Source organism: Dendrobates tinctorius, unplaced genomic scaffold (genome assembly GCF_039654945.1).
Source record: "Dendrobates tinctorius isolate UK_male_01 unplaced genomic scaffold, ASM3965494v1 ptg000030l, whole genome shotgun sequence".
In the NCBI taxonomy this organism is placed as follows: Eukaryota; Metazoa; Chordata; class Amphibia; order Anura; family Dendrobatidae; genus Dendrobates; species Dendrobates tinctorius.
In genome coordinates, this window is record NW_027361698.1 from 44,779,166 (window position 1) to 44,792,060 (window position 12,895).

General features: G+C 48.7%; 1 protein-coding gene across 4 annotated transcripts in view; it reads right to left on the bottom strand.

The window, feature by feature from the left end:
• Positions 1–8,954, bottom strand: part of LOC141086218 (cilia- and flagella-associated protein 337-like) — an 82,480-nt gene extending 73,526 nt beyond the window's left edge. For 2 of the 4 annotated variants that reach the window (XM_073572055.1, XM_073572054.1), the window contains exons 1-2: positions 8,847–8,952; positions 8,651–8,752 (exon numbers count right to left, since the gene is read on the bottom strand). The gene's annotated coding sequence lies outside the window, so the exon portion shown is untranslated. Of the gene's footprint in view, positions 1–8,650; positions 8,753–8,846 lie in introns of all 4 variants that reach the window. The other 2 variants (XM_073572053.1, XM_073572051.1) reach the window with 2 other exon arrangements.
• Between the last annotated feature and the right edge of the window lie 3,941 nt (positions 8,955–12,895).

The following is a 12,895-nucleotide window of genomic DNA, read 5'->3' on the forward strand; positions in this document are numbered from 1 at the left end:
TGCTCCTCGCATTCTGGACAAATACTTGGCCAATCTCAGGAGGAGGAGATGTAAAGGAGGGGGTACTGTCATGCCGGTGCCGGCACTCGCTATCATGCTGGCGCTCGCCGCTGCTGCCGCTCCCAGGTGCTCTCCTCTGCCCCCCGCTCACTGCTCTATGTGCCGCGCTGCTCTCCCAGCCTGTTATCCCGCCACCTGGGGGATCCAGCTTGGTGTCTCCTCTCCCTCTTGTTTCCGTCCTGCTCCAGCCCCGTGCCTGCGCCTTAGGTTGCGGGCACGTGCTCCTCTCTCCTCTTAACCCTCTCTGCACCTTCCAGAGGAGTGAGCGCTTCAATCAGGCACCAGCAAAGGGTATATCAGGCGGCTCCTCCATCATGGCCATCATGGAGGCGCCTGATTACCATGTGCATATTGTACGCTACTCTGGCCCTTCCTGACTACCTGCTCCTAACTACCTGCTCCTGACTACCTGCTCTGTCCTGACTACCTGCTCCGTCCTGACTACCTGCTCCTGACTACCTATTCCATCCTGACTACCTGCTACATCCTGACTACCTGCCCTGGTGCTGACCTCAGTCCCATTCCGTTTCCTGAGTCCTTGCCTCCGCCCAGGTCACCCGTCTTGGTGGCCTCGTCTCTCCAGCCCCGGTCTGGCTCTCTCATTCCCTCTTGAGGTGCCCCTCTTGGTACCAGCTGTCACGGTATTTGACTCCCTCGGGTCTGCCCCTAACAATCCCTGTATAGGGGTCGGCACCACCTGGTCCGCTCGATCCTAGGAGCTTGAGTGCCGCAACCCAGAGGGTCCACTTTTGCAGCATGTCATTCCCTAGACGTCACAGCGGTATCTCCATCAAACTCCTCATCTATTTGTGGGCTACAAATTGTGGCATTTGAGGCATCCATTCAACTGTTTTTGCTGTCTGTGACCCTAGTTCTATACAATATTTTGCGGTAAAAACAAAAAATACAGGGCTCATATTGACCAGTGTGGTATCTCTGTCTGACTCCTCATCTACCTGTGGGCTACAAATTGTGGCATTTAAGACATCCATTCAACTGTTTTGGATGTCTGTTACCCTAGTTCTATACACACTATTTTGCGTTAAAAAACCCAAAAAAATACAGGCCACATATTAAACAGTATGGTATCTCCGTAAGATACCTCATCTGTCTATGGGCTAAAAATTGTGCCATTTGAGGCCGACATTCAACTGTTTTTGCTGTCTGTGACACTAGTTCTATACACTATTTTGTGGTACAAACAAAAAATACACGCCACATATTGAACAGTGTGGTATCTCTGTCTGACTTCTCATCTATCTGTGGGCTACAAATTGTGGCATTTTAGGCCTCCATTCAACTGTTTTTACTGTCTGTGACCCTAGTTCTATACACTATTTTGCGGTAAAAACTGTGTTTTACCCTAGTTATTGACACCTGAAAAAAAACTTTTTTACCTACAGTCCAGATATTTTAAACTGTGGTTTTCCCGCACATGATTCACATATACTGTAAGTTCGCTCCCAATTCAGCCATTTGTAGTGAATGTGGAAAATATTGTAGTCCATTTAAAAAGGGCAAGGCGCATGACAAGGGACGGGGAAGTGGACGTGATGGTGCATGCAGAGGCCGAATCCGTGGGCATGTTGAAATTGTGCCACAACAAACACCCACATGTTCTCGCCCGGCCTTCCTGTCCAAATTACTAGGGGACTACAGAACACTACTATTGAACCCAGAGCAGTATCAAAAGATTGTTGATTGGATAGCGGATAATGCTTCCAGTCACTTTACCACCACCACCCTGTCAAGTCTGAGTAGCCGTGAGTCTGGACCACATAGTCCTCCCCTGACCCTCCTTCTTCCCACCATGCCAAGTGCCCAGAGACAATTGATCCCACACTTGGATACTCCAAAGAGCTGTTCACTTTTTCAATTTATAGATTTGGGCCCCTCGCCTGGTCCACTTGAAGCAGGGCAAGATGAGATGGCATGTAACGATGCCCAAATGTTTGAGCAGCCACAGTCACACAAAGGCGATGGTAGGAACGTGTCACAAGAGGTGGACGAAGATGAGACACAATTGCCAGAAAGTCAGGAGGAGGAACAGGGTGTGGAAGATGAGGTGGTGGATGATATAGTAACTGTTAAGCATCGGATTCCTGACACTGCACAGCAGGAATCCAGAGCCAGACATACAGCAGTCTCCCATTCTCCTCCAACCACTCAAGGTGCTGCTCAGCAATCACAGCGAGCCAGGCTTGCTGCTCAGACTCGCTCTGACAGTCTGGATGTTGCTGCCACCTCTGGTGCAGCAATGGTAGCGCAACCTGCTCTGCAGGGAACCGCTCCAGAGGCTAAGTCCTCGTGCCATACTAGTGGGCATGCCCGCAAGTTGACCTCTCAGTGGACAGCAGGGGTCACATGCTCAGGTCCTGTGTCAGATCTGATTGGTTCTTCCCAAAGTACTGGAAGGTCCCGGAAGCGCATGGCTATAAAAAGCCTGCATGGCGGCTCAGCCATGCGCTAGTGTAGACTAAGAATGCTATGTGTGTATGGTGATGGATGCATGGACTGGTGACTGACTTATTAAGAAACCCCTTCCCTCTGATAGTACGAATGGTGACAGAGTGTTGATTTAGTCAGCGCCAGGTTGTGGCAAGCTACACGCCACTATGCTTACCGCACCTACACTAGCGTCCGTCGGTGTCCGGCTCTCCGGCACCGGCGCTTAGCAGCTACAGTTACGGCCGCGCTGCAGTAGCAGCAGCCTTTGGTGTTCGCGACTGCGACGCCACCCGCTGGTTACCCTGTGAGGTTAACAGGGCCAGCGTCTTTATCCTATTTACCTGGAGACGTCTCTGTGTCTGAACAGAGCCGGTCTTAGGCTCTCGGGTGACGTTAACCCGAGCGCTATCCTTCATCTTCTAGCGTATCTGCCATTGTCCAGCAGCGGTCTTATCATCTACTGCACGGTGGACCCTGGGCGGCGAACGCACCTCCTATTATTTATATCTGGTGTGTTCCGCCGACCCTAACATTACACTAGCGCCAGGGTCTGGCTGGTAATGGCAGACGTGCAGCAGTTGCAGCGCTATATTCGGCTGCGGGAGAGCAGGTTGGCGGCTATTGAGAGCACCAACTCAGCTGCAAATGCCGCGCTAGCTGCTCAGACAGTCGCTGAGGCTGTCTCACGTGTGCCCACTCTTTTGCCCACGCCGACACTTTCTCGCCTCCCGCTTTCCGACAAGTTTTCGGGTGACAGCGCCACCTGTAGGGGATTCGTGAGCCAGTGCTCTATTCAGCTCGAGTTACTGGCTGCATGGTTTCCTACAGAGCGGGTTAAGGTGGGGTTTATCGTGTCACTCTTATCTGGCCGGGCATTACAGTGGGCTACGCCATTGTGGGAGCGTGATGATCCCGTGGTTCAGGGTGCTGCTCAGTTCCTCGTGGCCCTGAAGCAGGTCTTTTTGGGACCACGGATCACGCACAATACCTCTCCAATTACTATCCCTAACAGAGGGGTCACTCTCGGTCAGCCATTATGCCGTCCGGTTCCGGACTTTGGCTTCCGAATTAGAGTGGCCGGACAAAGCATTAGTCCCGGTGTTTTGGAGAGGGTTAGCTGAGCACGTCAAAGACGCTCTAGCTACTAGAGAGGTTCCCACGGGTCTGGAGGAGTTGATTGCCGTCGCCACCCGTATTGACCTCCGGTTTATGGAGTGCGGGCTGGAACGTGCACAATCCAGACGTAGGGTTAATTTGGCTCCCACATTCACCGAGCCGCTAACATACCCCACACTGGAGCTTTCACTCTCTGAACCTATGGAGGTGTCTCGCACCAGCTCAAAGCTCTACACGTTGCTATCAGTGCCGACAGTTTGGTCACCCGGCTAGCATGTGTCCTCTGCGGGTGAAAAAACGTCCACGACCAGTGACCGTAGGTGGTGGGCAGTCCAATATGAAACCCTTCTCACCCAAACCGGTATTCCGGGGCATCTTAGACAGTGGGTCTTCCACCTGGGAGGCAGATGTTACCGTGGATTCCGGGGCCGAGGGGAACTTTATGTCCTCTACCTACGCCCAGAAACACGCTATCCCCCTGGTACTATTACCACAGCCTCTGACCATCAGGGTGGTTAACAGTGCCCCGCTACCCTCTCAAGTGACCCATCAGACAGCTCCATTCGGGCTCTCTATCTCACCCTCTCATCGTGAGACTCTGTCCCTGCTCATTTTACCAGATGGCATCGACCAAGTGCTTCTCGGGGTTCCCTGACTCCGTTGCCATTCCCCTCATATTGATTGGGCTTCGGGGAATATACTGGGTTGGAGCAAGGACTGTGAGGGAAGGTGCCTGAGGGGCAGTGTTCAGGTGACTTCCACTGAAATGCCTGCGGATCTCTCCGTGCTCCCCAAGCCCTACCACCAGTACGCGGACGTCTTCTCTAAGAAGTCTGCGGAGACGCTCCCGCCATACCGTCCCTATGATTGCCCGATTGATCTCCTGCCAGGCACAGAACCTCCTAGAGGCTGTGTGTACCCATTATCACTCCCGGAGACAGAGACTATGTCTCAATATATCCGGGAGAACCTGGCTAGGGGTTTTATCAGAAAATCGGTGTCACCGGCTGGTGCAGGGTTCTTCTTCGTACAGAAGAAGAATGGAGAGTTACGTCCCTGCATTGACTACAGAGGTCTCAATGCTATCACGGTTAAAAACAAATACCCTCTACCGTTGATCTCTGAGTTGTTTGTAAGGTTGCGAGGGGCCCAGATCTTTACAAAGTTGGATCTGCGGGGGCATAAAACCTGATCCGCATTCGCGAAGGAGACGAATGGAAGACAGCTTTTAATACCAGGGATGGCCATTATGAATATCTGGTTATGCCCTTTGGCCTTTGTAATGCACCAACTGTCTTCCAGGATTTTGTCAACGACGTCTTCCGCGACATGCTCTCAACTTGAATGTCTGACATTCATGTCCACTCCTGAGGTCTTATGTGTGGAGTCTGAACTGAATACCGACGGTCTTGTTGATGCTGGTAGTCAACAACTGCCCTCTTCGGCTTACAAATCCTTTCCAGCATATGCAGTGTAGAGTTCCAACGCGTGGGGACATCACACATCAGCGTTTAAGGCCGCAGCGTCAGCCTGCGCACGGCTGCCGCTAAGCCCCGCCCCTGCCACGCCTCCTCCGGTAGCTCCGCCTACGGGCGCATGACGCTGCATGCGTCCCCTATCTTTAGCACTGGGGACGCAGGCCATGCGCAGGTATGCGTTTGGCAGCGTATGCGTCCTTTTGACGGTGTGCCAAGCACACCAAATTGCAACAGGTTGCGTTCAAAAGGACACATGCGCCGCCAAACGCATACCTGCGCACGGCCTGCATCCCCAGTGCTAAAGATAGGGGACGCAGGACGCATGCAGCGCTACCGGCGGAGGCGCGGCAGGGGGCGGGGCTTAGTGGTGGCCGTGCGCAGGCCGACGCTGCGGCTTAAACGCTAATGTGAAACCACCCTTACATACAAATCATTACCCTTGAAAGGATGTTCCTTAACATATTTCCCAGGAAAATTCATTTTGGTTTCGATTTTGTATGTTTTAGTGTGCGCCTGTAAAAGTGGCGTAATACTCAGATAACATTGTTCACGGTTCCCATCGATCTCAGATGTTTTTAGACCCTAAAAGGACCCCTGGGGGATCGCGGCAAAAATGCTCGGTTTTCCATAGACTTACATTGGGCTCGTTGCTCGGGTCGAGCACCCGAGCATTCCAATTTGCTCAACCTGAGCAATGAGCACCCGAGCATTTTAGTGCTCGCCCATCACTAGTTACAGCAAATAAACCAGGCATTTATACTTAGCTGTAAGGCTAAGTGCACACGTACCGGAACTCTCGCGGAAATTACCGCGAGAATTCCGGAATTCCATTCCGCGGGAAAATCGCATTTTAAATTCCCGCGATTTTCCCGCGGAAAACTAGCATTTTGCAAGCGTAATTAGCTTGCAAAATGCTAGCGTTTTCCAAGCGATCTGTAGCATCGCTTGGAGAACTGATTGACAGGTTGGTCACACTTGTCAAACATAGTGTTTGACGAGTGTGACCAACTTTTTACTACTGAGGCTGCCTATGCGGCTTCAGTAGTAAAAGATAGAATGTAAAAAAAAATTAAAAATAGTGTTATTCTCACCTTCCGGCATCCCACGCATCCGTTCCCAGTAATCCTTTGCGAAAATGCCCGCGATGACGTCCGTTCTCGCGGGATCGCGATGTCTCGCGGTCATTCGCGATGACGTCGCGCGAATGACCGCGAGACTTCGCGATCCCGCGAGAACGGACGCCATCGCGGGCATTTTCGCAAAGGATTACTGGGAACGAGAGCGTGGAGAGAAGCGGGAAGGCTGCGCGGGACGCCGGAAGGTAAGAATAACAATATTTTTTATTTTAAATTCTATTTTTTACAGGGATATGGTACCCAAAGCCCGGAGGACAGTCTCCTCTCCTCCGGACCGTGGGTACCATCCGCAAATGTTCTGCTTACTTTCCGCATGGTGTGCACAGCCACATGCGGGAAGTAAGCGGAACAATGCATTCCTATGGGTGCGGGATCGCCGCAATTCCGCAAATTAATGAGCATGCTGCGGTTTTTACCGCGAAGCGATTCCGCCACGGTAAAAACCGCAGCATTAGCACAGCATTGCGGAATCCCATAGGAATGCATGGGATGCTTATTTTTCCCGTTTTCACGGCAAAATCGCGCGGTTAAAACCGCCGCGGAAACGCGAAAAAAAGCCACGTGTGAACTCAGCCTAAGGCATTCTTTTTTCTATTTATTAACTCTTCTATTAGGGTGTAATGATCCTGGATTAAGGCACAGTATCAGGTGCCAAATGATTTAGACACAGTTTGCTATTTAACTTTAATTTCCTCTTGCTCTTTTCCTGCCTAGCTATTAGGTTATCTTAGGTATGAATGAGACTCTCCTTTTAATTTTGTTAGTTAAGGATATCCAGGGATGTAAGGGTACCGTTACACTTAGCGATGCACCAGCGATCCCGACAACGATATGGATCGCTGGTGCATCGCTAAGTGGTCGCTAGTGAGCTGCCACACAGGCAGACCTCACCAGCGACATAGCAGGGGTCGGGGGTCGTTACTTACCTGTCAGACGAGGCGATCCTTACGTCCTCCTGCCTGCGTCCACGCATCGCTCGTCGGCGCCACAGGAAGCCCAGCAGGGAGCGCCCGACGAGAAATGATCCAGGACAATCTCGCACGACCAGCGATGAGCAGCGGGGGAGCCGTTGGGAGGTAAGTATTAGACATAGCGATATTGCTAGCAATATCGCTGCTACATCACAAAATCGATGACTTTACAGCGATATTGCTAACGATATCGCTATGTGTAACAGGGGCTTAAGTGACAGTCATCATGGAGCAGGGGCGTCATCTCATGTTAACTAGGGTGCCAAACTCCGCTGTCAGGCAAAGCAAGAGGACAAAGGTCACCACAGGGTGTTTCATTAGAGTTTAGTTACCTTTATCAAATTTGATATTTGCTAGTTTGTTTTTAAGGAATATATTTAATAAAAATTGGAATTTTTAAGGTTTTCTTTGTTTTTTGGTCCCATGCACCTCAACAACAAGAGGAGGAAGACCAATTAACTAGTAAACAAACAGCTGTCTTCACTTACCTCTCTTGCTGCTGAGTAGCTACAGTACCTGCTGCAGCTTCTCCAGCAGACTAAAGAAAGCTGCTGCTGCATGGCTGGACAAAGGCCAAAGGCCCATTGCAACACGTGCAGTGTTCCATTGACCCCCATTCCATCTACTGCAGGCAGTGCACCTGGCTGCTACAAACCATTAGGATACTCAGATAGAAGATAGACAGCACATTCAAACACCACCCAAGACCAATTTTTTTTTGTCTTTTTAATCCACATACACAAAATTAAGAAGTTGGTGTCCACAAGAGGGACATAATGTTTCATAAAAGAAATCATAGCGTCAAAAAATGAATAAAAATGCATGGTACTCAGCAATGCCTACCCAGATGGGATACTTGAATTAAAACAGTAGGTACTAATGGCAAGGGGGATGGCTAGGTAGGTAGTTGGAGTGTGCGCAACAGTGTAACAAAGGCCAAATAAATTATTGCAGCTTACCACACCTGTATCAAACAGCAAAACCCTAGATAGATAGATAGATAGATAGATAGATAGATAGATAGATAGATAGATAGATAGATAAATCAGCTTTGAAGAGTTCAGAAAAAGAGCAATCAGAGTTAACTGACTGATTCACAGTTTACACATTCTACAGCCAGCTAAGTACAGGAACACATAAAGGATGTAGAAGCCAAATTGCTCAATATATTTGAAGGAACCCAATTGCAAAATTTTTTTTTTACCTCAAAATGAATATATTTTAGAAAATGAAATGCCACAAAAGATGTCCATTTGTTTGAGCCTAAACTTATTGCCTTTGTTAAATAATACAACTGAACTAGTGCAATTTACAATGATCAATAGAATTGGTAATAATATACACATCTCAGTGTACATATCATAAGGCATAAAAAATGTAAATACTCAATGGTCACAAAATCTTATTTTTGAAAGAGACTTGATATAATAGCAGTACTTACTATCGGAGGTTATAGCAGAGAGCTGCCGTGGACAAGTGTGCAGTATGGTGCCAGCAGCAGGTCTGCGCTGAAAAGCTGGTGTAGTTAGCCATGTAGAGGTTACTATGGTGACAAAATTTAGAAACATTCTATGACATTGGGTAAGAAGAAGTAGAACAATGGTGAATGCAAATACCTCTCTGCACAGATCGCTGACCTTTTAATTGCCAGATAGGTCTTAAGGCAGTCTCTTTAAACAGAAGGCATAAGACATCATTGCTCCTTTGCACGTCCAGCTCGATGTCTATCAAAGTGTGAGGAAACTAAAACATGATCAGAATAGCGAGTGATAGTGAGTGATCAGGGATTTACAACAGCTTCCAAACCAAAAAGGGTTCACAAAAGTTCTTGAAGAAATTTCTAGTGCGCTATTAATCAGTTATCAAACTGTTTTCAATCTTTAAACAACTGGACCAAAATTCACAGAATGGTTCATAAACATCCATTTCTTCAAAAGTGTTTCAGGAGCAGCTTCTCAACATGTTCCTCCCGCTACTGTGAGCAGCCTGTGTGGTCTAAACGTGCTACCATGGTCTGTAGTGTCTCCGCACTTGCCTCCCTTCGAGCACAACTAGGACATCATGGGGACCTACAGAAGTTTTTCCAAGTGCATTCAGTGTGGGGGATCATTACCTCATTGTTAGCAGCCAAGGTGTGTAAGTGAGGGAATTTCTACGCATCCCACTAATACTCGATACTTTACAAATCAAGATACAAGTGTTTCTCACTAAAATAGAATATCATCAAAAAGTTAATTTATTTCAGTTTTTCAATACAAAAAATGAAACTCATCTTAGATCTGAATGAGTGAAATATTCTCATTGAATCCTTTGTTCTGTGCAAAGTTGAATGTGCTGACAACAAAATCACACAAAAATCATCAATGAAAATCAAATTTATTAATCAATGGAGGCCTGGATTTGGAGTCACCCACAAAATTACAGTGGAATGTAATGTCCTTAAAACAAGTCAAAATGAGGCTCAGTATTGTGTGTGGCCTCCACGTGCCTGTATGACCTCCCTACAATGCCTGGGCAAGCTCCTTATGAGGTTGCGGATGGTCTCCTGAGGGATCTCCTCCCAGACCTGGACTAAAGCATCCGCCAACTCCTGGACAGTCTATGGTGCAACGTGACATTGGTGGATGGAACGAGACATGATGTCCCAGATGTGCTCAATCGGATTCAGGTCTGGGGAACGAGCGGGCCAGTCCACAGCTTCAATGCCTTCATCTTGCAGGAACTGCTGACACACTCCAGCCACATGAGGTCTGGTATTGTCCTGCATTAGGAGGAACTCAGGGCCAACCGCACCAGCATATGGTTTCACAAGGGGTCTGAGGATCTCATCTCGGTACCTAATGGCAGTCAGGCTACCACTGGCAAGCACATGGAGGGCTGTGCGGCCCTCCAAAGAAATGCCACCCCACACCATTACTGACACACTGCCAAACCGGTCATGCTGAAGGATGTTGCAGGCAGCAGATCGCTCTGCATGGCATCTCCAGACTCTGTCACATCTGTCACATGTGCTCAGTGTGAACCTGCTTTCATCTGTGAAGAGCACAGTGCCAATCCTAGTGTTCAGTGGCAAATGCCAAGCTTCCTGCACAGTATTGGGCTGTGAGCACAACCCCCATCTGTGGACGTCGGGCTCTCATACTGTACCATCCTCATGGAGTCGGTTTCTACTGTAACCGTTTGTGCAGACACATGCACATTTGTGGCCTGCTGGAGGTCATTTTGCAGGGCTCTGGCAGTGCTCCTCCAGTTCCTCCTTGCAAAAAGGCAGAGGTAGTGGTCCTGCTGCTGGGTTGTTGCCCTCCTACGGCCCCCTCCACGTTTCATGGTGTACTGACCTTTCTCCTGGTAGTGCCTCCAGCTGCACTGCAGCACTGCCTCAGCCAAGCGGAAACAGACTTTGCTGAAGCCAATATGCTTAGGTGACAAACCGCACAATGCTGAAGAGTTGTGGACAGCTCTGAAAGAGCTCATACATGTACCATGCCTGGACCATGTGCTTAAACTTGTGGTTCAGTGGTTTATCAAAACCTACCCGGAGCTGCTGGATCTGCTTGTCAAAATACGCCACCTGAGTGCCCGTTTTAGAAAGTCAGCTGCAGCTTCTGCAGCCCTTGCCGTTCTTCAGCAGCGTTTGCAGCTTCTGGCTCACTGACTGGTGTGTGATGTCCCCATGTGTTGGAACTCTACACTGCAGATGTTGAGAAGGATTTGTGAGCAGAAGAAGGCAGTTGTTGACTACCAGCATTAACAAGGCTATCGGTATTCAATTCAGACTCCACACATAAGACCACAGGAGTAGACATGGATGTCAGACATATGTACCATCCTCCAAAACTTTGAGGACTCCACCAAGATGGTGAGCGGCAGTAACGTTCTCTGTGTTCTGAAGCACTCTATGCTCACAAAAAAAGAGGATGCATTGCAGGCGGAGCACGATGAGATGGAGCAAGGAACCATACAGGATGATTACACACAGCCCAGCTTCATCTCATCCCAATGTGGATTGGGTGACAATGAGGAAGAGGAGGCAGAACATGAGCTAGTTTCATGCACTATAGATGGTACCACCTGTTATGCTTGGGTCACCGAGGTGGATGGCAGGAACAGGCTAAGCCACCAGAAGACCAGAGAGGTTGGTAACTAAGCGGATTGCAGACCCCTGATCCTATCTGCACAACTAGCAGTAGCCATGGAGCGTTCCTATGATGCCCTAGATGCCTTGTCACAGCTGAAGGACTAACTAAGCCTAAAGACAGAAAGATGAAATCTAAACTGCCCCGGAGAAGATTCCCAAAGGAATAGACAGCCCCCAAACATATATTGTCGGTGAGACAAGATGAGACACAAACACAGGCAGAGAACAGACTGAGGGTGGGGCCCAAGCTGTCTAGACAGGACAAGATAGAAAAGATACTGTCTGCAATCACGCACAAAACCCTGAAAAAGTCCAACACTACTGATATACAAAAAACCTGAGATCACACGATCTCACCCCCGCTAGATCAGCACTCTAGTATAAACTGGCATCAAAGCAAAAAGATACTAACATAATAAGGGACTGAACAAGCTGCAACATATTAAGCAGGGCCCAGCGCTGCCCCCAGTAGGGAGCACGCTGAACCCTAGCAGCAAAACAGAAAGCAAAAAAAAGACACAACCAGATTAGATGCAAAGGATTAGCAAAAGAATCACTTAGCTGAACCATGCAGATCAGGCAGGGGACAAAAGAACTCCAAATGCACACTGAAGAAATCACCAGCAACCTCCAAGAGCAGCCAGTTCAATTATATGCTCCCAGCCAGTAATCCCAGGTTTCCAATTATCGTCTTCAGGTGGGGAACTTCCATCCACCTGGCCAGCTCCACTACTCTCAGCAACCACCAGAGGGAGCTTCGGCTCAGAACTCCGAGCAAGAGAATTCACAACAGTACCCCCCCTTGAGGAGGGGTCACCGAACTCTCATCCACGCCACCAGGCCGATCAGGATGGGCCCGGTTAAAGGCACGAATCAATCTCTTGGCATGGATGTCAGAAGCAAAGACCCAAGAATTATCCTCCTGGCCATAACCCTTCCATTTGGCCAAGTACTGAAGTCTCCGTCTAGTGAGACAAGAATCCAATATCTTCTCTACCTCATACTCCAAATTACCCTTTGCCAGTATAGAGTCAGGGGACGCTGCCATGGGAAAGTCTTGCTCCACAAACCCTTTCAGCAAAGATTTATGAAAGACGTTATGAATCTTAAACGTAACTGGAAGAGCCAAACAAAAAGAAATGGGGTTAAGGATTTCCAAAATCTTATAAGGTCCAATAAACCTTGGCTTGAATTTTGGAGATGCAACCTTCATGGGAATATTTTTTGAGGACAACCAAACCATATCACCCACTTTAAACCGGGGACCAATGGTCCTATGCCGGTTGGAAAACCGTTGGGCCTTTTCCTGAGAGTGGGACAACTTATCCACTGCTTGGTCCCAAATCTGCTGCATTCTCTCTACCACAGAATCCACACCTGGGCAGGCAGAAGCTTCTACCTGCCCTGAAGAAAATCGAGGATGAAACCCAAAGTTACAAAAGAAAGGAGACATCAAAGTGGCAGAGCTAGCCGTATTGTTTAGCGCAAATTTGGCCAAGGGCAAAAATGAGACCCAATCATCCTGATCAGCAGATATGAAACATCTCA